The sequence below is a fragment of the Mustela nivalis genome (assembly GCF_964662115.1).
Source record: "Mustela nivalis genome assembly, chromosome: 2".
In the NCBI taxonomy this organism is placed as follows: Eukaryota; Metazoa; Chordata; class Mammalia; order Carnivora; family Mustelidae; genus Mustela; species Mustela nivalis.
This window is the reverse complement of record NC_139021.1, coordinates 175628053-175649989: the sequence shown is the minus strand read 5'-3', so window position 1 is coordinate 175649989 and position 21937 is coordinate 175628053. Positions and strand designations below refer to the sequence as shown.

General features: G+C 53.9%; 1 protein-coding gene across 1 annotated transcript in view; it reads right to left on the bottom strand.

Moving 5' to 3' along the window:
- GRK5 (G protein-coupled receptor kinase 5) overlaps positions 1-19219 on the bottom strand; it is a 110430-nt gene extending 91211 nt beyond the window's left edge. The window contains exon 1 of the mRNA XM_082720301.1: positions 19128-19219. The gene's annotated coding sequence lies outside the window, so the exon portion shown is untranslated. The remainder of the gene's footprint in view (positions 1-19127) is intronic.
- Between the last annotated feature and the right edge of the window lie 2718 nt (positions 19220-21937).

The following is a 21937-nucleotide window of genomic DNA, read 5'->3' as shown; positions in this document are numbered from 1 at the left end:
GGCTCTAACGGATGGCGTCTGATTCCCCTCCGGGGCACCTTCCGATGGTCTGTCTAGCCAAGCGCTCGGCCAGCTTCTCCACCATGGGGCAGTGCCCAGCCGGGCAAGCTCAGGCCCCCTCCGGGCTGGTTGTCCTCCACCCAAATCCATGGAGGCGCGTTCCACCTTCCTGCCTGAGTCACCCCACCTTGCAGAGCCCTGGGGGGAGACCCGGGCCTGGCGCTGCTCAGCACACTGGCCACTCACATCACCTTCCTCTCCTGCATTGCTCGAGGCCGGCGGGGCGGCCGCCCGTGGGCCCACTCTGCGGACAGGAGGAACAGAACTCAGACACACCTGCTTCCCGGGGGGCGCAGGAAGCCTTTTCACTTTCTCACTTCTAATGTACGGATTTAGTGATGGCTTGCTTACGTCCCCAAAGGATCCACAGCCTTTCCCATTAAAAGCATGTTTCAATTGTTCCATGAAAGACAAAGAAGAGGAAGTACGCAGTGATGCGGGAAGGGAGACTAGAAGGAGCCCCTCTAGGACCTCTGAGGAGGGAGAGCTGTGCTTTCAGCTTGAAACTCGCCTGTGGGCTTCCCAGTAGTCTGAACCAAGAGAGGGGCAGGCGGGTGGGTGGTGGTGGGGATAGATGACAGCCAGGCCTCAGGCTGACTTGGGAAATAGACAACAAGCACCTACTGTGTGCAGGCTTTGGCCACATGTTGGGGAAGAACTGAGATTCAGCCCCTGTCCGTGCGGGTGGGCAAGCAAAGTCTGGCGGGTGAGCGAAGGGCACACTGGTGGGGCGCCACTCTGCCCTCCCGACCAGAGCAGGGACGGTGGATGCTGTAAGGCGATGGGGCAAGGGATAGACACACCGGGCACTTCCGGGCTGCGCTCACAGGGGCAAGTGAAGCTGCCGTCTCCACTCGCCAAGCTGTCCCTGTCCCCTAGGTTTAGAGCCAGGAGAAAGGCCTTCTCTAAATTGGAGGCTGCTCCCACCAGAGCGTGTGGCCGCGCCTACCTGCCCAGTGGTTACATGGAAGGCACGGTGTGAGGACATCAGGATATCAGGCACCAGCAGCGCGTTCCTTCCTGCTACAGGCCCAGGAGTTCTCCCAACTCCAACCCAACCCCCCAGGCACTGAGATGCCACTGCTGGGGCCCTCCAGGCTCCTCAGCCAGGGTGCCTCCAGGTCCACGGGGCCTGGCCACAAAGCCAACAGACCTGGTCCCTCCTTGTTTCCGGCCATCCTCAGCCCTAGCCTGCTCTAGCCGTCCCTTCGCAGGGTCTCAGATTCCCCACCGGCCAAGTGAGGGAGTGGGGCTAGCACAGGGCGGAGGCCTTGCAGCTCTAATGTTACAGAAAACTTCTAACTTGTTAGCAGGGAAACTGGACCAGAACTCAAAACCCCAGCACCAGGCCCTGGCACCCCCACCAGAAAGGAGCCACCAGGACAGACATGTGAACTCAGTGGCCACTGGGAGGGGCGAGCTCACTTCCTGCTGTAAAGCAACATGGCAGAGGTCAAAGCTGCTCCTGGGGAGCTCCACCCCCCTAGAAAGGCCTTACACCCCTTGGGTCCCACTCAGCAGGAGACAGAAGCAGAGGCAGCTCGTCCTCCCCCTGCACACACAAGGCCTCTTTGGACTGTTGGGTTAGGCTCTCTCACTCAGCACCCGGGGGCCCTGACAAGTCCCTTCTCTCTGAGCCTGAGAGAGGTAGCGTGACTGATAATCAGGGCCCACGAAGAATTTGGAAGGTCTAGCTTCTGGCCTGGGAGACTCCACACTCTAACCACTGCCTTCTCTTGCCAGGTCAGCGTCTCCAAGTTCGAGTCATTTCTTTCCCCTGATATCCGTCAAGGTGGGAGGGCTCCAAGACACCCGGGAGCCTACCTTCAGGATACTCCATCTGGTGACAGACCATCACACACACACACACACACACACACACACACACACACATGCACGCACATGCACATAATACAGAAGGGGGTCACACATGTCAGGCTGGGTCCTATCAACAGGAGGGAAGCCCTGCAGACTCTTCCAGAAGGCTGGACAGCAACAGAGAGCCCACAAACAGGCTCTGCTCAGGTAAGCCGGGAGGCAGCCGTACCTCAGCCCTCTGGACTAGGCCGTCAAAGAAATGAAATGGCTCCCAGAGATCATGACTGCCCCCTTGATGCCGAAGTGGGGAGAATGAGTCCCATAGACAGTACCTCAGGCTAATTTCCTTCTAGTCCTGGGTGAAAGATTCTAGCCAACACCCCCTGTGTAAGCCTGAGAGAAGGCCCGGCCAGCTCTGTCCTCAGAGGGGCACAGAGAACAGGCAAGGCTAGCTCATTCTATGTGGATTTCTGGTGAATGAGTTCCATCAGGCCTCCTGCCCCCCACCAGGGCCCGGGGATCAGGTGGGCAGCGAGGAACCCCCACAGAGCCCACGAGTCAGCCATCTAGCTGACGTGCCACAGCCTTGTCACTGCAGCCCACGCAGCTCACAGGGACTCAAGGCCACTCCCGGAGTGGAGCAGTCAGGACCCCCAGGCCAAGGCTCGGAATCAGGTCCCACAAGCAGGACACCAGTGGCAGCAGGAGACTGGTCACCCTCCATAAAGCCAGCCCCATGGGGTTATTCCTCTCTGTCCCAGGAGATGATAACTCTGAGCCAGGAGGTCAAGGTCAAAAAATAAGAGAAGAAAAGGCCCCAAACTGCAGATCGTGGAGGTGTGAGGACAGGGCTGCCAGGCCGGGGGGTGAGCAGCTCCGGGTCCAGCTGCATGGCTCCAGAGGGACAAGCCCTCAGGTCCCGCCGCGACATTGGCCTCTCATCACTCACTCTTCCCTTCCCGCATGGATTCCTTCACTCACTGGCTGGTTCTGGGGACCCCTTCCCAGCTCCCACAGAGGACCGGGCCCTAGCGGAGAGGCAGGGCTTACAACGGTGTCACACGCCCTCTAGGTAAGCAGTCAGACACCCAAGGCCTACTGCTGTTCCCTGTAGCTGGGGTCCGGTGGTGGCACGTGTGGAATATTCTAGGACCTGGGTGAAGGGGGTGGGTGGTTGTTTCAGGCAGGGGTCCATTGACTTTGGGGGTAGGACCTGGCCAGGTAGGGAGGAGGACAGAGAATGTGGCCTGAGCAAAAACGAGAAGCAGGAAGAAAAGCTATTTACCAAGGCCCCAGGGGCTCAGCCCTGGGCAGGTGCTTCTAAGTACACCAACGCGATTTAAACTCTCCAGCAACTCTGAGAAGTTGAGTGACATGGTCCGCATATCTATAGGCAAGGACTAGGCTCAGACAGATCTGAGTCTGGCTCTGCCTCTTTGTGTTGTGTGACCTCAGGCAATGGGCTTTACTGCCCCAAACCCTCATTTCCTTATATGCCAAGTAAGCCTAGAAACAGTGACTCTCTCTTAGGATTATGGGGTAGGTACAAAGAGGCAAACATAATAAGAACCTGACCAGTGACAGCTATTACTATCATTTTTGTTCTATGTCTGTAGCTCAGAGAGGTGAAGCAAAGTGTCCAAATTTGCACAGCTTCGAAATAAAGAGCAAGGATTTGGCACTGTGCTGAAAACTACCATGCCAGTAGAGGTTTACTCAAGACCACGAGAAGCCCAAAGGTTTCCAGGGGTGGAGGGTTACGGGGAGAGGACCACTCTGGGTGGCTTTATACAGCAAGTCAGAGACCAATTTCAGAGGGGCAGAGGACAGACTTGATAAGAGGCCCCGCCTTAGGGCTGTGTGGTTTGGACTCTGTCCTATGGGCAGTGGATAGGCCCTTTATATCTGCTAGAAGTCTCAACTTTGATGTCTTTAGAAAAGTCAAGGAACGTCTAAGTGCTAAGAACAACAGACAAGAAGGCTAGACTGGATGGGCAAGAAGGAAGAAGAAACCAGCCATCAATAGTGGACCAACAAAGAGGCTACTGCATCAGTCCTAGCAGGGTGATGCGTGTCAAACCAGTGGGTTGGAGAAGAGGGTGCTGATCCAACCAAGTGGGCATAGGAACTCTGAGGTTTCCACCTGGCGAGGCTGATAAAGCCACTGTGGGACTTTATCCCTTTATCCAGGAGGAGTGCAGATTGGGAATGGGTGAGAAGTTAACACAGCAACAGGCGAGTATGGCTGAGAATGATTCCTTTCGTGTTAAAGCCAAATGGGGACAGAGGGTAGAAAAAGCCTGAAGAGAGAAAGTCTCATGGCTGGCTGGCCAGAGGAGGCAGCCAGGGGACAGTCAGGGTGGAGAGCTCCCTGTGCACTCCACACTCGCATCCTGACCCTCAGGTAGCCCGGGCCACCAAGCCCCACCTGGGTGACACCTGAGGTGGTCTCTCAGAGACAGCCAGGGTGACATTCCTGCCCATCTGCCGCCTTCAGAAAGGCCCTGTGGAGGGTAGAGGGAGAGAGGACAGACAGCAGGGGTGTGAGAAACCACCCCCAAAAAGAGGGGAGGGGAGAGACAGGTGGGCGGCAGGAACAGCTGTCAACTCAGAGACCTCATGGGTGGTGTGAAAGGCATCCCGTGACCCAGCGTCACAAAGAGAAACCTGCTCGCAGCCTGACGCTGCAGATGACAGAAGCTCCAGCAGCCCCTGCTTCCTAGGGCACAGTGTCATCAGGAGTGGAGGCCCTTTATGGCACATTCCAGGTCCCGGGCTGGGTCCTTGAGAAACACTGTCTCATTTCTTCCTGGCACACAGGAAATGGTAAGTATCTGGAGAAGTGAATGACTTACCTACCATTCCCAAAGCCCAGCCTTCTCTGTCTGTCCATGGCTTCCCTTTGTTCTCTGTTCTCACCCTGAGGACTGCTATGGGGGCTCTCAGAGGAACATTCAGTGGCTCCCAACTACCTGTGGCACAAAGACTTAACCTTTTGGGCCAGAGGCACAGAAGGTGTCTTGGACCTGAGCCAGCCTCCCCTGGACCTCTTCCCTCATGACTTTGCTGCACAAAGCCCATCAAGTGTGCACATCACTTCCCAAACATACCCCGTGTTGTCCTATCTTCATGGGGAAGGCACGGCAACCGTGGTGGAAATCCACAGGCCCAGGTCTGAATCTGGACTCTGCTGCTTCCAGAGCTCTGTAAGTGCAAGCAACTTACAAATCTCTCTGAGTCTCTGCATCTCCATCCATAGAGTAGAGGGTGGATGAAGTGGCCGCCAGCCCACAGGGTTTTATAACGATTCAATGAGTTGTGCGTCTGTAAAGCCAAGAGTCCAGTTCCCAGCCACGGTAAGTGCCTAGGAAATGCTTGCTGGTTGTCTGATGCTTCACTGCAGACTTTTTCTCCCACCTGCTCACCTGAACCTTTCATCCTGCACAGATGCCTCTGTTTCCCTTCGCTATCCCACCTCTGGGCCCTTGGCACTGAGGAAGAACATGTGACAGCTGCCCACTTTCACATGGCTGTCACTCAGCATCATGTGTGTGCTTTCTGCCCTGTCTTCCCAACTTCTCTTCCCTGAAGAGACCTAACTGTCCTTACAACCCCCCTTGGGGGTCCCCTGGGGGGCCTTGCCCAGAGTGAAGGCTCAACAGGGGTCCATGGTTGGGATTGGCTATCACCCCACGTGTCTGAGTTCATTACAGTCCCTCCTGCCCAGAGGGAGGGGGACGGGTCACATGGCCTTTGTTGTGGGGAGAGGGTCCCATCCTGATCTTCTAAGTCTGCAGGGAGTTAGTAAGTAGAGCTTTGAGGGATAGAAGTGGGACTAAGGGGGAAAGGGTCATATCCGGGTTACATAAAGCAATAAATGTGGCCCAGCCCGTGTTGCCAAGAGCCACTCCTGAAAGCAGTTCTCCACCACCTGGCAGCTCCCCAGATCCCTGGCACAGAGCACGCACATAACAGAATGAATGAACGAATGAATGAACAGATAAACTTAAACCCAGCAGGACCTGGCAACCGCCACTCACAGGAAAACCAAGAAACAGAGCTCTGAACTGAGCAGGATTCTCGCTGACAGGGACGATGACAAACAGCAGTGATGACGAAGCAGCGGCCACGCTGGAGGGCTCACTGCGTGCCAGGCCCTCAGCAAGACCCTCCCCATGCAATTCCTCATTTGATCCTTGCGACAGGCCTGTTCCCATTTTGCAGGTAAGGAGACTGAGGACTGAGAAGGTAAAGCATTTGTCCAAAGTCACAATCAGTAAGGAATAGAGGCTGGTCCAAACCCAGCTCCCTCTGACACCAGAGCTCACGCGCCTCACTGTTGTCCCCACCCCAACTTAACGGAGCTGGGTTAGCCCTTCAGTAGCTTTGTCCCTGAGGCATTAGCACAGGGCCTACAGCCCCCGCACTCCAAGGCCTGATGAGGGAGTCTTCTGGCAAAGCCATTCTCTGTGCCCTGCTCTGCCCCAAGCTGAGCTCAGCCAGAGTCCTGGAGCAGCACTTCTTGGCCCATCTCTGCCTGGCCAGTCAGGCTCTGACAGCCGGAGGGGCCAGCATGGTGGCTGGAGTCATGAACCCCCTCTTACCTCTCCGGTGCCTCCCCCTCATGTCTGCCAGGGCACAGCAGGGGAGAGGACAGGGCCCGTTTAAAAGGACTCAGAGAGAAAAAGAAGACCCATCAGCAATCATTCTAGGACTTGGGAAGATTAAGATTATTTGTATTCCATCCCCAGAGGAGAACAAAAACATCTGAGCAATCAATGAAAGAGAATTAAGATTGTAAAAGGGCCTGGCACAGAGACACTGGTGTTGGGGGCCGGACATGGCAGTGGATGATGGAGACCAGTCATCAGACTGCTGCCAGGGTAAGGAGTCATCAGACTGCTGCTGGGGAGGTCCACAGAGAAGGCTTCCTGGAGGAAGTAACCTGCAAGGTTGAGTGGTTTACCAGGCAGAATTAGGGAAGTGCGTTTGGGAAAGGCTTGGAGAAGGGAGGAAATGCGAAGGAGCGGCTGGGTAGGGGGACAGGTAGGAGCGGGGGAAGCTGGAGCAGTAAGCGAGGGCAGGTAAGGCAGGGCCTGGTCGGCTTCAGTAAGACCTTAGGGCTCCATCTTGACCGCCACAGAAAGTCACTGCTGCAGGTGGTGGCACGATCAGATGGACGTTCTAGAATGAGCTTCCTGGCTGCTGTGTGGAGCCTGGTTGGACACGGGTGAGTCTGGATGGAGTTGAGGGCAGGGGAGACCCAGGAGTTCAGGCAGGAGAGGAAGGTGGCCAGGGTGAGGGAAGCAGTAGGGGTCGGGAGAGAGGAGCCACCTCCAGAGATAGTATGTATGCAGAGTTGCCTTGGAAAGGGATTAGCCACGTGCGCTGGGCAGGAGAGGGCAGGCAGGTCTCTGGAACGTAGGAGGGAAGGCAGTGATTTTCACCAAGACCAGATACAGGGGCAGCTTTAGAAGAACGGATCGCCGCTCTTCAGGGCGACAGGAAAATTCCTTTAGCCACTTGTCTTCCTGAAGGGTCACATGACCACACTGAAAAGCAGCAGTGGGAGAGGCCTGGACACCTCAGTCTTCTGCCTCCCAGTCCCGTGGGGGATCCTATAGCCGTCTATGTCAGTTTTTAAAGATGTCTGGTTTCGGGGCAGGGAGACCCCTGACAGGGGGGACAACTCTCTCTCCCTAAGCCGAACAGACCATGACAGGGCCGCAGACCAAAATGCTCACGGCGGTGAACTTACTGGCAATTTTTATTTTCCACTTTTTAGATTACATTTTGGCAGTTTTATCAATGGATGTATTTTACTTTGTAAGGAATGGGGCGCCTGGGGGCTCAGTGGGTTGAGCCTCTGCCTTCGGCTTGCGTTGTGGTCTCAGGGTCCTGGGATCGAGCCCCGCATCGGGCTCTCTGCTCAGTGGGGAGCCTGCTTCTCCCTCTCTCTGCCTGCCTCTCTGTCTGCTTGTGATCTCTCTCTCTGTCAAATAAATAAAATAAAACCTTAAAAAAAAGAGATAATTCTAAAAACAATTTTTAAAGATGATAAAAGGACAGCACAACCATGGAACACAGAAACACCCTCCAGCGAGTGCTCCACATGCTTCTCGATTTTGCATGTTCCTCTCTGACATGGGCTGGAAAGGGCCACAGCTCGGGGCCGGCAGCAACCCAGACCCACAGGAGCTCTTGAAGGGATAAATTTTTTGTTGTTGTTCTTTGGTTATTTTAATTTTTTTTTAATTTAAACGTTTATCCTGGCCCCAAATACCCTTCTACCCACATTTTTTCTTCTCCCTCTCTTGGGTGCTAGCTCCAAGGTGCCCCGAACAAGGGGTGTTTAATGCACTGAGGCGGACACCGGGGGACGTGCTGCCAAGGCGTTGCTGAACAGACGGAGCCCGGGAAATAAATTCTGTAAATAGAGTCTGGGCAGAGACCATTAAAAGTGTTGTCCTAGTGTCTCTTTATGGGGCAGAACGCTGTCCTGCTCAGGCGGCCGCGGGTCAGCTGGACTCTTGTGCTGGTTTGAGGTCCCCGTTGCTGTATAAACTAGCTTGTTTTTCCCATTTTCGGCGACGGGCCTTGAAACAGACAGAAAAGCCCTTCTCAGGCCTGTGACTGCCATCACTCGGGGCTGGCCAGCGGGGCCGCGGGTGCTCCACGGACCTCATGTGCTTTGCCTGCCATCACAGGCACATTTCAGGTTAATGGCGTCAGCAGATGTAAGCGCAGAATGCAAATGGAACATTCCAGAGGAAGCAAAGGAGGCGGAGAGGCCACTAGACTCACTGCTTGGGTTTCGCTCATGTGTCTGGCCTTTGAAAAGACAGCGTGGGCTTTCTCACCTCTGAGCCTGAGATCAAAATGCCACAATGAAGTATGAAGATGTTAATCTGAACGCCAACTGGGAGTGGCAAAAACTAGAGAAAACAGAAACAAATAGTTCTCACTCTCTCTCTGGATCTGTTTGTACATGTGTAGATACGCCTATATATATAAAATCAATATGAAGCTTTTAAAAATCAGGTTTATGCTGGGCAGAGGGGCAAGGGCTTATTTTCTAGATAGCTTAAAGGAAGCCTCTGCCCACGAGAAATAAATAAAGCCATCGGGAGGGATACAGTGGGGGTCTGGACCAGTGCCGGCTGGAGGGCAACAGGCCGGTTCCCCATTGTCCACTGGTGTGCCCACTCCCCCAGAGGAGGGCAGCCCACAAGGATAGGAATTTCTGTGTTTTGCTTACAAATATATCCCCAGTGCCTGACGCTCAATAAATAGGCACCAAATGGAAAAACATAAATCACATTTATGCGGAATGTTAATGATGTGGGAAAATACTTTTGAAACTGCATTAAGAAAAAAGGTAAAAAAAAAAAAAACTGTAGTGTGTATGTGCATGCGGAAAATGCTAGAAGGAATTACATGAAAGTGCTGGCTGTGACTACAGCTGGCTGAGTGGTAAAATTATGGGTGACCTTTCCTTAAAATTTTCTGTGTGTTTTTAAGCAAAGTAATTTACCAGTTAGGATGACTTGAACAATAACAGCAACAAGAATAGAGGGAATTAAAAAGGGCCACATCCTTGGTTCCAAAAGCTGTCGATCCTCCCTAGACAGTCCTGTGGCCTGTGGGGGAGCGGTCGGCCTGGGTGGGCTTGGCCAGGGAGAGGTGGGTCTACACTCAGACCTGGTGGGAACTGGGGTCCTCTGGCCCCTTGAACTTGATCTCCACAGACCATTAAGAAAGTGGGTTTTAGGGGCTGAATTGTATTCCCCAGAAAAGATTCCTAACCTCTAGTACTTCAGAATGTGACCTTATTTGGGAATAGGGTCTTTATAGAAGTAATCGAGTTAAAATGAGGTCATTAGGGTGGGCCCTAATCCAGAGTGACTGGTGTCCTTATAAAAAGGGGAAACACGGACACGCAAACACATACACAGAGAAGGCCACATGAGGGTAAAAGCAGAGATCAAAGTGATGCCTCTACAAACCAAGGAAAGCCAAAGATTGCCAACAACCACCAGAAGCTAGGAGAGAGGCTTATCCCAGATCCCAGACCCAGCCTCCAGAACTAGGAGATGGCCCATCTGTTGTTTAAACCACCCAGTCTGTGGCACTTGGTTATGGTAGCAAAAGCAAACCAAGACAGCAAGGGAAAGCCTGCCATGGAGTCAGGTCACAGGGAGAACTTGGCAAATCTCTTCTCTCTCCAGGACTCAGTTTACTTATCTGGAAAATGGGAGGCCTGGCCTAGAGCAGTGGGTTTTGAACTTGGTTTTAACCCTGTAATAAATCTTACAAAGAGGCTCAAACACAAGACGTAAAAAGAAACCCTCATCAGTTAGAACCTGCTGTGGATCATACCTACCTCCCCGCCCCAACCCCAGCAGAACAGCTTTTGAGAACAATCCCAGATTGTTAAAACCTTGATCGGTACCCTAGTCTAAGCCTCACCAAACGTGAAGCCCACCAGCTAGGATCACTGAACCTCTCACATGCACCCAAGCTTGTGCTGGACACAGGAGACCTGACCCCTTGCCTTCAAGAGGTGGCTGGTCTTGGTGGAGAGGTGAGACTAATACCAGGAATGCAGTGGGCAGACAAGCCAGGCTGCCCTCTCCCTCCTGAGAGCTACAGCTGCAAACAGGTCACCTGATGTTCTAAATCCGCCACATCTAAATTTATCTTGCCCTCCAAGGACGAGCAGATGCTGTGCCTTATCAGAGCATGGTAAGTGGCAGAACGACAGACGTGACGAGCCCTTATCACTCCCAAGGACGAGAATGACGTCTGCAGAAAGACTTGGTCTCCCTGACGGTGAAATCAAGAGCTCACGTGCCAGCAGACCTGAAGGGGACTGGGTCACGCAGGCCCTCAGGTGGGGTGGGACCCAGCCCAGGAGTCCAGATTCCTTTCCAGACGCTTCTGTGTCCCTGGGGCAGAGTAGAGGGAGCTGCTGCCCCTGAGGAAGGGCGCACAGAAGGGGAGGCTGTTTGCAGCGAAGGACAAGTCCCTGTTGCATCCCCATGGAGTGGAGACCCAAAGCACCCCATTCCACACAGGAGAGGCAGAAAGAAAACGCTCCTGAGGACCCGTGTGCAGGCCGACCTCCGGAGACTGGACTAAGAGGCCCCTGCGGGTCACAGGGCAGAGCTGAGCAACCCAGGAGGAGGCTGGACTCTAGGCTATGGGGTGTTTCCTGCGCACCGGCTCCCAAGCAGAACAGAGCTGGAGCCCCTCCACCACAGTCCCGCAGATCTGCGAAAAGGAGGAGGCTCTGCCCATCCTTCCAGAGCCCACAGACTCATTAGGGGACACAAAGTCAACAGGAAAGAAGGAAATGGTGTCACTGTCCCCATGCCCCACTGTGGAATCAGGTGGGGGATTCAGTATTCGTTCAACTTTTAAGTACACAGAGAACATGCCAACACATTCTCCTTTTTAAAAAACCACCTTACAGACAAAGCTGACATCCTCTCTGACCTCCATGCCTTCCTCTGGGGTAACCACCGTTAGGACTCTGAGGTGGAACCTTCCAGAACATCCACGTCCTTTCAAAGAGACCCAGCAGGCCAGGGGTCAGGGCAGGGTGTGACTTCCCAAGGAGTGTAGTGGGGCCAAGGCGAGGAGAGAGTGGTTGAGGGCTGTAGGAATCAGGGTGGGCCTCCAGGAAAAGGAGTGTGGAGGCAAGAGCTCAAGGAAAGGTAGGATTCAGATGACCCCAAGGCAGGGGTCCCTGGGGACTGGACCCAGGTGATAATCAGCTCAGAAACAGCTAGCCCTATTCATCATTTGTAGTCAATTCTGCGTCTCTGGGAAATTCTAAAGCCTTCTCAAAGGGTCCTCACCTTTGCCCTCATACCACTAGCACGTGACGAGGATGACGATGACGATGACAATGACAATGAAATAGTTGCATGTGCTGGGCACTCTGCCGGCCCTAACAACAGTTCTACGGCACTGGGATCAGTGTTTCCATTTTCCAGACAACACCACTGCAGCCCAGGGAAATTCAACAATGTGCTTAGTGTCCCACAGCTGGGGGTGACAGAGCCACCACTGACCATGGTGTCAATGATGGGGGTCCCTCCACGAGGCCGCCCTGCTTCTGTGGCCAATGGTACAGTTCTTGTGCCTATGACAATGCCTAGCACACAGGAGGGCCTCCACAAGTATCTGTAGGCTGGTGTCTTAGTCCAAGACCATGGGCAATGTTGAGTCAATAATCAAGCACTAGGTAATCCGAGGCCATCTTCATGCTATTACAGGGCTTAGGGGGGTGTGTTGTTGGTATTTGTTTTGTTTTGTTTTGTTTTTTAAGTTAAGGATCTAAATTTTCTTCTAGGAACGCCCCCCTACAGCCTCGAGCTTCTGCTCCTGGAAAGAGTTAAGGCTTTGGCAAGAGGCTGTCCCACAAGGCAAACCAAATGTCCCCCATCCGTCTGTGAGAGCACAGGGCAGCACAGCAGCCACTTTCTGTGAATGGCCTCCTCGTGGACGTCAGTCCCGCCAGGGGGTGGGGAGGGGGCCTTGATTTATTATATGGCTTTTGGACAGTTCCTCCAGAAATACTGCCAAACGGTAGAATAATCAACTCTTTCACTCAAGCCCCTCATACTTTTTTTTTTTTTAATGAAAGAATAAAGTACGCAATGAGCCCGAACTAAATAAATAAAAATGCCACACTTTTGCCCAACAGAACTTTCTGCGTCACTGAGGAATATTTGCAGACCTCAACAATCTTTTATCTTCACAATGACGTTCCAGCCCTCTCCGTTTTGGATGTTCTGAGAACTTCTTTGATTTGGGCTCCCTAATTATCTTATGAGAACAATTAGCTTATTAACTAATAATGTCATTATTTGATGTTGCTTGGAGCAGACATCAGAGAACCCCTTCCTCCTCCTGTGCTCTGTCTACTGTCCACCGGGACTGTGTGAAGTCAGCTACTCGTGTCCAGGCTCACATTGCCCGCAGATTTGTCTGGCAAGGATTGTGTGTCTTAGCAGTCATTGCTGACAGTCACAGGGCTGGTTTCCGGGCTGGGTAAGGGGGACAACGTCCAGCCACAGCCACTTTATCTATCCATTCACTATGCCAGCTATGGAGATCTTAAGATAGAAAGGACATGACCCCACTAAGAGATGCCCTAGGAGGCTCAGAGTGAGGCCACCTCCTCCAGGCATGTTCCTGATGGATAGAGACTCTCAACTCTGTTCTCCAGCTCATCCTGTCCTCTATCAGGCAAGTCTCCCGAATTGTTATCAGCTCTGTGAGTGAGCTCCCAGAGAGGACAAACCAGGTCTGGCTCCCCAGCGGGTGGCAGGTAATAACTGCTCAGTAAATACTGGCTGGAAAAAAAAAAAAAAAAAAAAAGAACATGCAGCCCATTCACCTGAAATAAAGACAGAAAAAGACCAACAGAAATGTCTATCCCTCTGGGTGCCAAAAGGTTCTCTCTGCTTTAAATACTGGCTGGATGCTGAGGCCTAAAATGTTTATGGGTTGTTCAGACACTGGGGAGTGGAAAGCCGTAGCTCAGGGCCGGGAGCCCAGACTGTCCTGGGCAGGTCACTTCTACTCTTGGAGCCTACTTACTCAGGTCTAAAGTGTGTGGTTGCATAAGATGCTTTGAGTTCTCTGACATTGGGACTCTATGAAAACCTCACATCCCTATGATGATTTGTAGCCTCGGGGGATAGGGGCCTGGGTCACGGTGGCTGGCCTCCCCCGCCAAGTAGATGTGAGACCACGGCCTGGGCTCGTAAGTGTATGAAATTTCCTCATCTACAGAGTAAGGGCTGGGGCAGGGGTGCTACAGTGGGTGTTCCTAAGTCTGGACTTCTAGTATTCTCGGTGGAAAACGCTGGATAGATTAAATTTGGGCACGGTACGCACATGTCACACATCTTCTCAAAAGAGCCCCGGTTTCCAATATTGCACACACTTCATTCATTCCTTGATTCACCCAATATTTAGTGAGCCCCTACTGTGTGCCAGCCACCGCTCTGGTGGTGAACCAGACAAGACCCAGTCACTACTGTCATGGGGCGCCCAGTCTCTTTGGGGAGACAGAAAATACACACGTCAACGACTAAACAAAAGTTGATTTCAGATATAGTTACAGGCAAAGAACATCAAGAAATTGCACCACGTGAGAGGGAGAGTGGGACTCCTTTCTAAAAGCTGGTTGCGAAGGCTTCTATCTGAGCTGAGACCTAACGGCTCCCGGGAAAAATGTAGGGAAGAGCATTCCAGGGGGAGGGAAGGGCAGGTGCAAAGACTCTGGGCTGAAACCACATGGGGGGCATCTGGAGAGCAGAAAGGTGAGCTGTGCGGCTCGTGAACGGGGCAGGAGGGAATGACTGGGAAAAAAGGCGATGGCCGACTCACGTAGGACAGGGTGGAACGGTCAATGCCAAGAAACCCACGGACATGAATATGGGGTTTGGATGGAGAAAAGCGTCATCTCTCTTTTCACCAACCTCTACCTGAAAACCAGCACTTCCTCCAGTCCTGAATGTTGACAACAACCAACAGTGACATTAGGGGACGCCCGGGACGACGACAGAAACTGTTCATCCATCCCTAACACCACCGTTGCAGACCTCTGGAGACGGCACTTCTGCTCGTCACAAGTGCAAAGTCACAGGAGCTGAGAGGCCAGCGGTTGGCCATTATGATTTAAAGTCTTAACAAAGAAGGACACATATTCCAATATGGTAAAATTTAAAAGTATCTAAGGACTGAATCTGAAGAGAACCGGTTTCCCTTGTAACCCCATGGGTTTTGTTGTAGACGAGAAAGAGCACTGCTCTAAGATGGGGTCCCCAGGCTTCGCCCGATGGCCCAGGTGCTCACAAGCCATGGTAGGGAGTCTGACTCCTACTCCAGGCGGGACCGAGAGCTGCCATTCCAACAGGTTTCGTGGGCTATACTTTCTGTGCTTCAAAGACCCCCTGGCTTGTGGGGCCTGTGGTTGTGCGGAGCAGTGCCAAGGGCAGGAGAAGGCACAGCCTTCCCTGACCACTGTCCTGGGCCGTCGAGAGTGGGCAGCGTCCTGGATCCTCACGCTCTTGCCTCTGACCAGGAGCCCGCCTACCACCCCACTTCACACTCACCTCTGGGCCCAATGGAACCCTGTCCCTTGGCCCGAAGGCCCCGCCGGGGCACCCTCCCAAAGAGCTTCTGAAAGTGAGCTCATGTGTTCCCAAGAAAAATAAATGCGGCATTCGCCACTGTTCGGTGTGTCTATTGGTCTAGCAAAGAAATGAGATTTTTATTTTAGAAAAGCCTTCCATCAGGACCCCAGCGGAGGCCGGGCAAACACTGGGCGGGGGGACGGACCGTGACTGCTCGGGGAGGCCCAAGCACTGGAACCCACTGCCACGAGCGGCAGCCCCGCCGTTTACGGCCCCTTCCTGTTTTCCCCGGGCCCCTCTCCGCGCTGCTCCCTCACACACAGAGTCTTTTCAATGCCCTCCAGGAGAACAGAAGAATCCATTTGCACACGCCGGCACGCACGTTTCCCCCACCCTCCCCGGGGAGCAGGCCCTGCCAAGAGGCCTGTTTATGGACATACGGGGACAGGCGGGGATGGGGCCCGTGGGGTGGGGTCCTCCGACCGAGCCAAGCTGAGGGCCGAATCCTATGCTCCCAGACGCCCCAGACTGGAAGTGAGAGCGGGGCCAGGCCAACTGGGAGCTGAGGGACATTTGTGGCTCTTCTCGGGCAATGCCTGGGAGCCTCGTCGGGGGACAGGGATGCCGTGTGGGGTGTGGAGGGTCTGGCTTTGGAAGGAGGGAGCTGGAAGGCGCAGGGCTGGTTCACCTCGAAGGATCAGAATAGGAGTGGAGTGGAGAGTGGGGTGGAGAGGAACCCACGGGTCTTTGGAACGGGGCTAAGCGAGCTGCTGAACGGGAAAGCCAGACAGCCGCACCAATGGTGAGGACCAGCGCAGAACAGTGACTGCTCCAGGGGCCAGCGGCACCCACCGCTGCCTGTTCAGCCCCATGCCCCCTTCCCAGGTCTCCGGTTAGAAAGAACAGGCTGGGTTTTGTTTTTCTTGGGAGGGGGTTCGTTTTTATTTATACCCATTGGCATTTCTGGGTTGGGAGTTTCTCCAGCCTCCAAGGTGGAAGGCGGTAAGGAGAACCCAGGGGCTTGCTGGCCTGTCAGTCCTCGCAGTCCCCAGTCCCCAGCCGGTCTGCCTTCATCTCTCCACTTTTCATCAGTTTCCTCTACTTGTTTCACATATAATGTCCAGAGCTTTTGCCTGTCCTTGGAGGGAGGGTAAGGGACAGTGTATCTACTCCATTATGTCTGGAACTGAAGTCCTACATTTCATATTGTTATGCTTTATACATATATTTTTAAAGATTTACTTAATTGAAAGAGAGAGAGTGCAAGCGAGCACACAGAGGGAAAGGGAGAAGCAGACTCCCCCAAACTGGGGCTCCATCCCAGGTCCAAGGGACCATAACCTGAGCTGAAGGCAGACGCTTAACTGACTGAGCCACCCGGGCACCTCTATGTTTTATATTTTTAAGGAACACATGAATCAAATATAGCAGAATACTCCAATGTCCTTAACCTGTCTGGCAGTTATGGAAAAGCCCTTACACGGCTTTCAAAACTCTTCCTTTTATTGGAAACATCGTATAAATGCGGTGGTACACACACCCCGCACACCCCTTCCTTCTTTGCGCACTCACTCTCCCAACCTCTGCTGTGTACCTCCCGGCACCAGCTATACAGTGGCGAATTGAAAAGATCCTTCTGGAAGAGCCTTTCACACTTGGGGTAAGCACACAGCAACCAACAGCTGAGGCAGGGTGCTCCCACAGCAGAGGACAGTGTGCTCTGAAAGACCCTGGCCAGGAGGCTAAGTCTGACGAAGTCTGACCGCTCTGAGAAGTGGTCCTTGGGCCCATGTGCCCCCAGGGCATTCCTGGGATGGCCGCCTGTGGGCAGTCGACCCAAAGGCAGAGAAGCAAGTGGCTTCCCAAGAACGAGCTTTGTGGGCGAGGCCCCTCTCAAGTAAGCTGGGTCTCACACAATTACCCCACTTCTCTGCACAGCTCCCCACTTCAGGGAGGGGGTCTTTCCTCCTATTTCAAGCGCTCTCCTCCAAATCAGCACCCCAGAGAGGTCTCTTGCATCAATCCTTTGACTGCAAGCGTGAGTGGGAGCCATTCCCTGGGCCCGTTGAGGAAAACCAGGCGCAGCACCCAGAACAGGCATCCTGGTCTCCAGTGAACTTGCTCACCCCAGACAAGAGAGGGCTTGTCTCCCCAAGGGTGTATGAAAACATGGCAACTGAAGTCCCAACCCCTAGACCCTCTTCTCTCCAAGTCTAAATTACCATGAAGAACAAAATGGCCCGAGGGAAATAATGGCCAGACTCCAAAGGGGCTCTTCCTCTCTTCTCTCTGAAAGCCACTTGGAGCTTAGCTTGGTAAAATGCTCCCAGGCCAGGAGATGTGCCCTTCCTCTCTCTTACCCTGCCCCAGGGATCCCCAACAACAAGAGTGACCACGACACCCCCAGCATGGGAAGGGCCCAGCAGAGTGGTGGCTGTTGGGCATTCCAGAAGGAAAGCTTTAGTGCTAAGGGAAGGGTGCCCTGGGCTCCTGGGGAAATTTCCAGTGAAGCCCCATTTACACATGATCTCACTGGACTGGGTTCATGATCACTTCTTTCACCTGAGGAAATGGAGGGTCAGTAAGATTAAGTGACTCATCAGGTGGGATCTGAACCCAAGTCTGTCTAAATGCATTGACCTGATCCCTTAGGCCGGCTCCACTTGCCCCCGGAACACGGTGGGGGACCTGATCTGAGGTGTTAAGGTGAAAGGTGGATCTTGAGGACATTTCTCTGTCTTTTTACCTGCTCACATCTGCCTTCACAAGGTACAGGTGGCTTCCCCTCATTTCATAAACTCTAATTAAGGGAGCTCCAAGGTCGGCATGTGGGGCACACAGAGCAAACAGTTGTCACCTGCTGTCATAGCAAAGCAGCAGAATCTGGAGGGTGGGCCAAGTGGCCAGGACTGAGCAGGTGTGGGACACCATTAAGTCCTGCCCCCCAGAAAACTGCAGGAGGAGGACAGGCCACCTGGGAAAGCCATTCAGAAAAACTAGCGATCACGAGTGGTCTCACATTTCACGGCAGGCACTGGGCAGTCCACCCACATCCCCAGCAAGAAGTCCCAAGAGCAGCTAAGCCCACAGAGTTCTGGAGAAGGCCACCCTATGTCCAGTCCTCAATGCATGTCCATATAATAAGAAGCAGTTAACATGTCCATGACCTCCAATGGTCAGGAGCAGATAAGAAGCCTTCATACGGCAAGGGGCGCATACACAGCATACGGGGAGAAGGGCCAGGACTCCCTCTGGTATGGAGGAGCCCCATCATGTCCACCCGGTCCCTGGGAGCCCTGTGCCCTCATTTGGTGAGGCCCATGAGAAACAAGGCTGTGTTGGCCCCATGAGAAACAAGGCCCCTCCGTTGTGTGGGTGCCCAATAAAGAGGACTGGGCTGTCCCACTGAAAGGGGGGCCCCTCCGTGAGCACCAGCATGCCCAGCAAGAGGAAAGGGAACCCAGATATTCACCCCACCCTCAGCTCCCAAAGCCTGCTTGGTGAGGGCAGAGCCCACGAGCTCTGGGCAAGAAGGATAGGAGGCTGTGAGGGCGCTCAGTGCCAGGCCTGGCCCACCTCCACCACCCCGCCACGAGCTGTGCAACTTCAGGCCACTTACAGATCCTCAGTTTCCCCATCTGAAAGATGGAGTGAAAAAACCAGTACTTGCCTCCAAGGGTAACTGGGAGATAATCCTGCCCAGCACATACCAAATATTCAATGACCGTTACTTTCCTTTTCTTTTTTTCTTTAATGGGGGGTCTTGGGGGGAAGGGAAAAGGGAGGGGGAGAGAAAGAATCCTAAGCAGGTTCCATGACTAGAGCTCGGGGCTCAATCCCACAACCCTGAGGTCACGACCTGAGCCGGCACCCAGAGTCGGACGCGTGGCCAGCTGAGCCACCCAGGCACCCCGTTAGTTCATCTTTCCGTCCATCAGCAAGGACGTCAGCCTGCAGCTCCTATGTGGAATCACTTTGCTGCATCGACGGGTTGGCATCTGACTCACCGTATAAACAGTTTGTTGGCCAACGGGCTTCTTGCTCCTCTCCCAGCCCCTTCCCGCACCCCCCCACCCCAGGAGGACAGCTTACCTATGGTCCTTCGGAGGTCTTCGCACTGGCTAATGTGAGGAAACTTCAGGATCTCCTTCCACTTCTTGCTTTTCCCCTTGCGCTTTCCTCCACCCCCTGCAGAAATGGGGGAAAAGATGTTGGGCTGATGTTGGTCTTGTCCAAGGCTCCAGAGCCTGTTTCCCATCCCCAGCGCGTCTGTCTACCAGCTTCGGGGGCTGGGAGACAGCCAGGGAGCTCAAGGTCAAGTCAGTGACACAGCCCAAGCCCCAGCAGGCACACGCATTCCTTCCGGGCCAGCATCAAGCCTCTGTTCTCCCCACACGATCGGGCCTGGGCCCCTCAACCAGCAGGAGCAGACAAGCCCCTCGAGTCATCCAGGCCTGAGCCCACACCGGGTGCCCTGTTCTTCGTCATCATCTCCCACTGCCGTTCAGACCCACTGGGTGCCCAGCCTCTGGCCCCAGACCAGACTCCAACCTGCCCACGGCAGGGGCCAGACCGGCTGGACTTAAAATTGCCTTCGGGCTCGGGAAGTCCTCGCAGAATGGATATATAAGTAAGTAGACTACAGCCCCTCATTGCCTCATTTTGTCCCCCCGTTTCCCGTGGAGAGTCCCCTTCCCCAACTGGAGGCCGGATGTCAGGAGCAGGGACTTCAATTTCCAGTCGTCTCCTGTACCCCCTTTTTCTCCCTCCCCACAAACCCCAGGGTCATGAAGGATGCCTTCTCAAGGCTGGAAGGACTCAGGAAGGGCCCCATCCTGCCTCACGTCCTCCTCGGTGTGCACGTGTGATGGGCACACACATGCTAGGGACACGCATGTGTAATGTCCACGCATATATGATGAACACACATGCGATGAAGGCACACACATTTGGAAGTCCTGCACACACAGTGGCCATGCGGTGAACACGCAAAGCTGAATAAGGTACACACACGGGACACTGCTGTCACCAACGCTCCTCCTTAGCCATGGACCATGGACAGACGTCAAAACAGCGAGGGGAAACGTCCATTCTGGCCCATGTCCCTGAGCCCACCGAGTGCTTGGACCTCAGACCCACAGGCCCCTCTGTGTTGCATAGCTGGGATCTCAAGGGACGGAGATGCCATCACCCACCCCCACCCCCAGAGCGGCCTTAGATACCATCTTGCTAAAGGACATGTAGCCCTTTAGGCCCCTCAGTATCTTGGGATATTAAGGGCCTTTTACCTTCCTTCACGCAGTCAACACCTCAACCCCTGTGGGGTTGGGACCCTACTTAGAGATGCAGGATCTGGGGCAGAGCCTGGGCACCATGGGCCTGATCCCCGCTCTGGGTGGGTGTGCAGTGCCTCTGGTCTCTAACCCTCCCAGAGCAGGCCTGGGCCCCTCTCTCCAGCCAGCAAACTGAGGGATGCAGGAAGAGCTTAGTTTGTACCCACGCTGGCCCAGTGCGCGCCCCGGGCCTGGCAGGAAGCTGGTCTCTGTGGGTCCTCACTCTCAACCCTGCCGCCCTGTGGAGCTCAGGCGGGGTCCCCATCAGCGAGTTTGGTTAGCTTCTGAGGCCAGGACCAGAACCCCCACCCTGGGAGGTGGGGAAGTAGGAGAGAGAAGAGCTGATGGGGGTTGGGGGAGGCAATCCTTTCTCTGCTCTTTGCTCATCCTGCCTTCCTTTCTCTCCAGTATTGGCACAAGGCAAAGGCCTCAGACTCCAGGGGCAGAACAAGGGTACGCTGGGCACTTGCTATGGCCAGGTCCATTAGAACATTATCTTATTTAATCCTCAGAATGACTCTTTGAGGAACAGATCACCGGACCAACGTCGCAGATGAAGAAACAAATGTCCAAAGTTGAGCAACTCGCCCGCTGATGGCCTGTCTGGTTCCATATTTGCTCTTTCCTCTAGCCAGGGCCAACACACAGGCATGCAGGGCAGAGGTCTTCCCCGAACCCTGGCCTGAGCCAAGCCACTCACGTGCACTCCCTGGAGCCCTCTTAGTCTACAAAGCGGAACTATGACTACTCCCCCTTGACAGAAAAGGAAACTGAGGCATAAGGAAGAAAGAAGCAAGTGGCTTTCTTCAAAGGCTCATTAATGGCAGAGCCAAGACCCCAACTTGAGTGGACTCTAGACCCTAGGCCTGTGTATAGACCTTCCTTTGAGGTTCACTGAAACCCAGGGAAATTCTCAGGGATTAAAAAAAAAAAAAAAAAAAAAAAAAAAAAAAAAAAAACTGTTGTCAGGCCACAGAAGTGACGGAGTGTTGAGTAGAGGAGGAGGAACGGGGATCTCGGATCTCTCTAGATGGGGCCCCAGCCCACAGGCTCCAAGAGAAGACACCACCCCAGACGCCAGGAGACTTGTTCTGCTTGACCCACACGTAGCTTGTTTGCCGGTTCACTGAACCAGCTGTCTAGGTCTGAAACCACAAGGAAACTTCCCATGTAAATCCAGATTTCAGACTTCTCTCCATAGCCAGGCATCCTGCGTGGCAAGCATCAGCAGGAGCTGGGGAGGAGCTGCTCCTGTGGACAGGCACTGTGGCCTCCATGCAGCCAGCCTGCCTGGCCTCCAGTGGGATTAAAATATGTACCCTCCAGAAAAGGGCTGCCCTCTAGAGACACAGGCAAAGTCAGATGCTGCTGTCTCAGCCTCCACCAGGCAGGGAGGTCAAGAACAGCCATCAGAACACATCTGAGGGGCGCCTGGCGGGCTCAGTAGGTTGGGTGACTGATTGTGGCTCAGGTCATGATCCTAGGGTCCTGGGATCAAGCCCCATATTGGGCTCCTTGCTCAAAGGGGAGCCTGCTTCTCCCTCTCTCTCTGCCTGCTTGTGCTCTCTG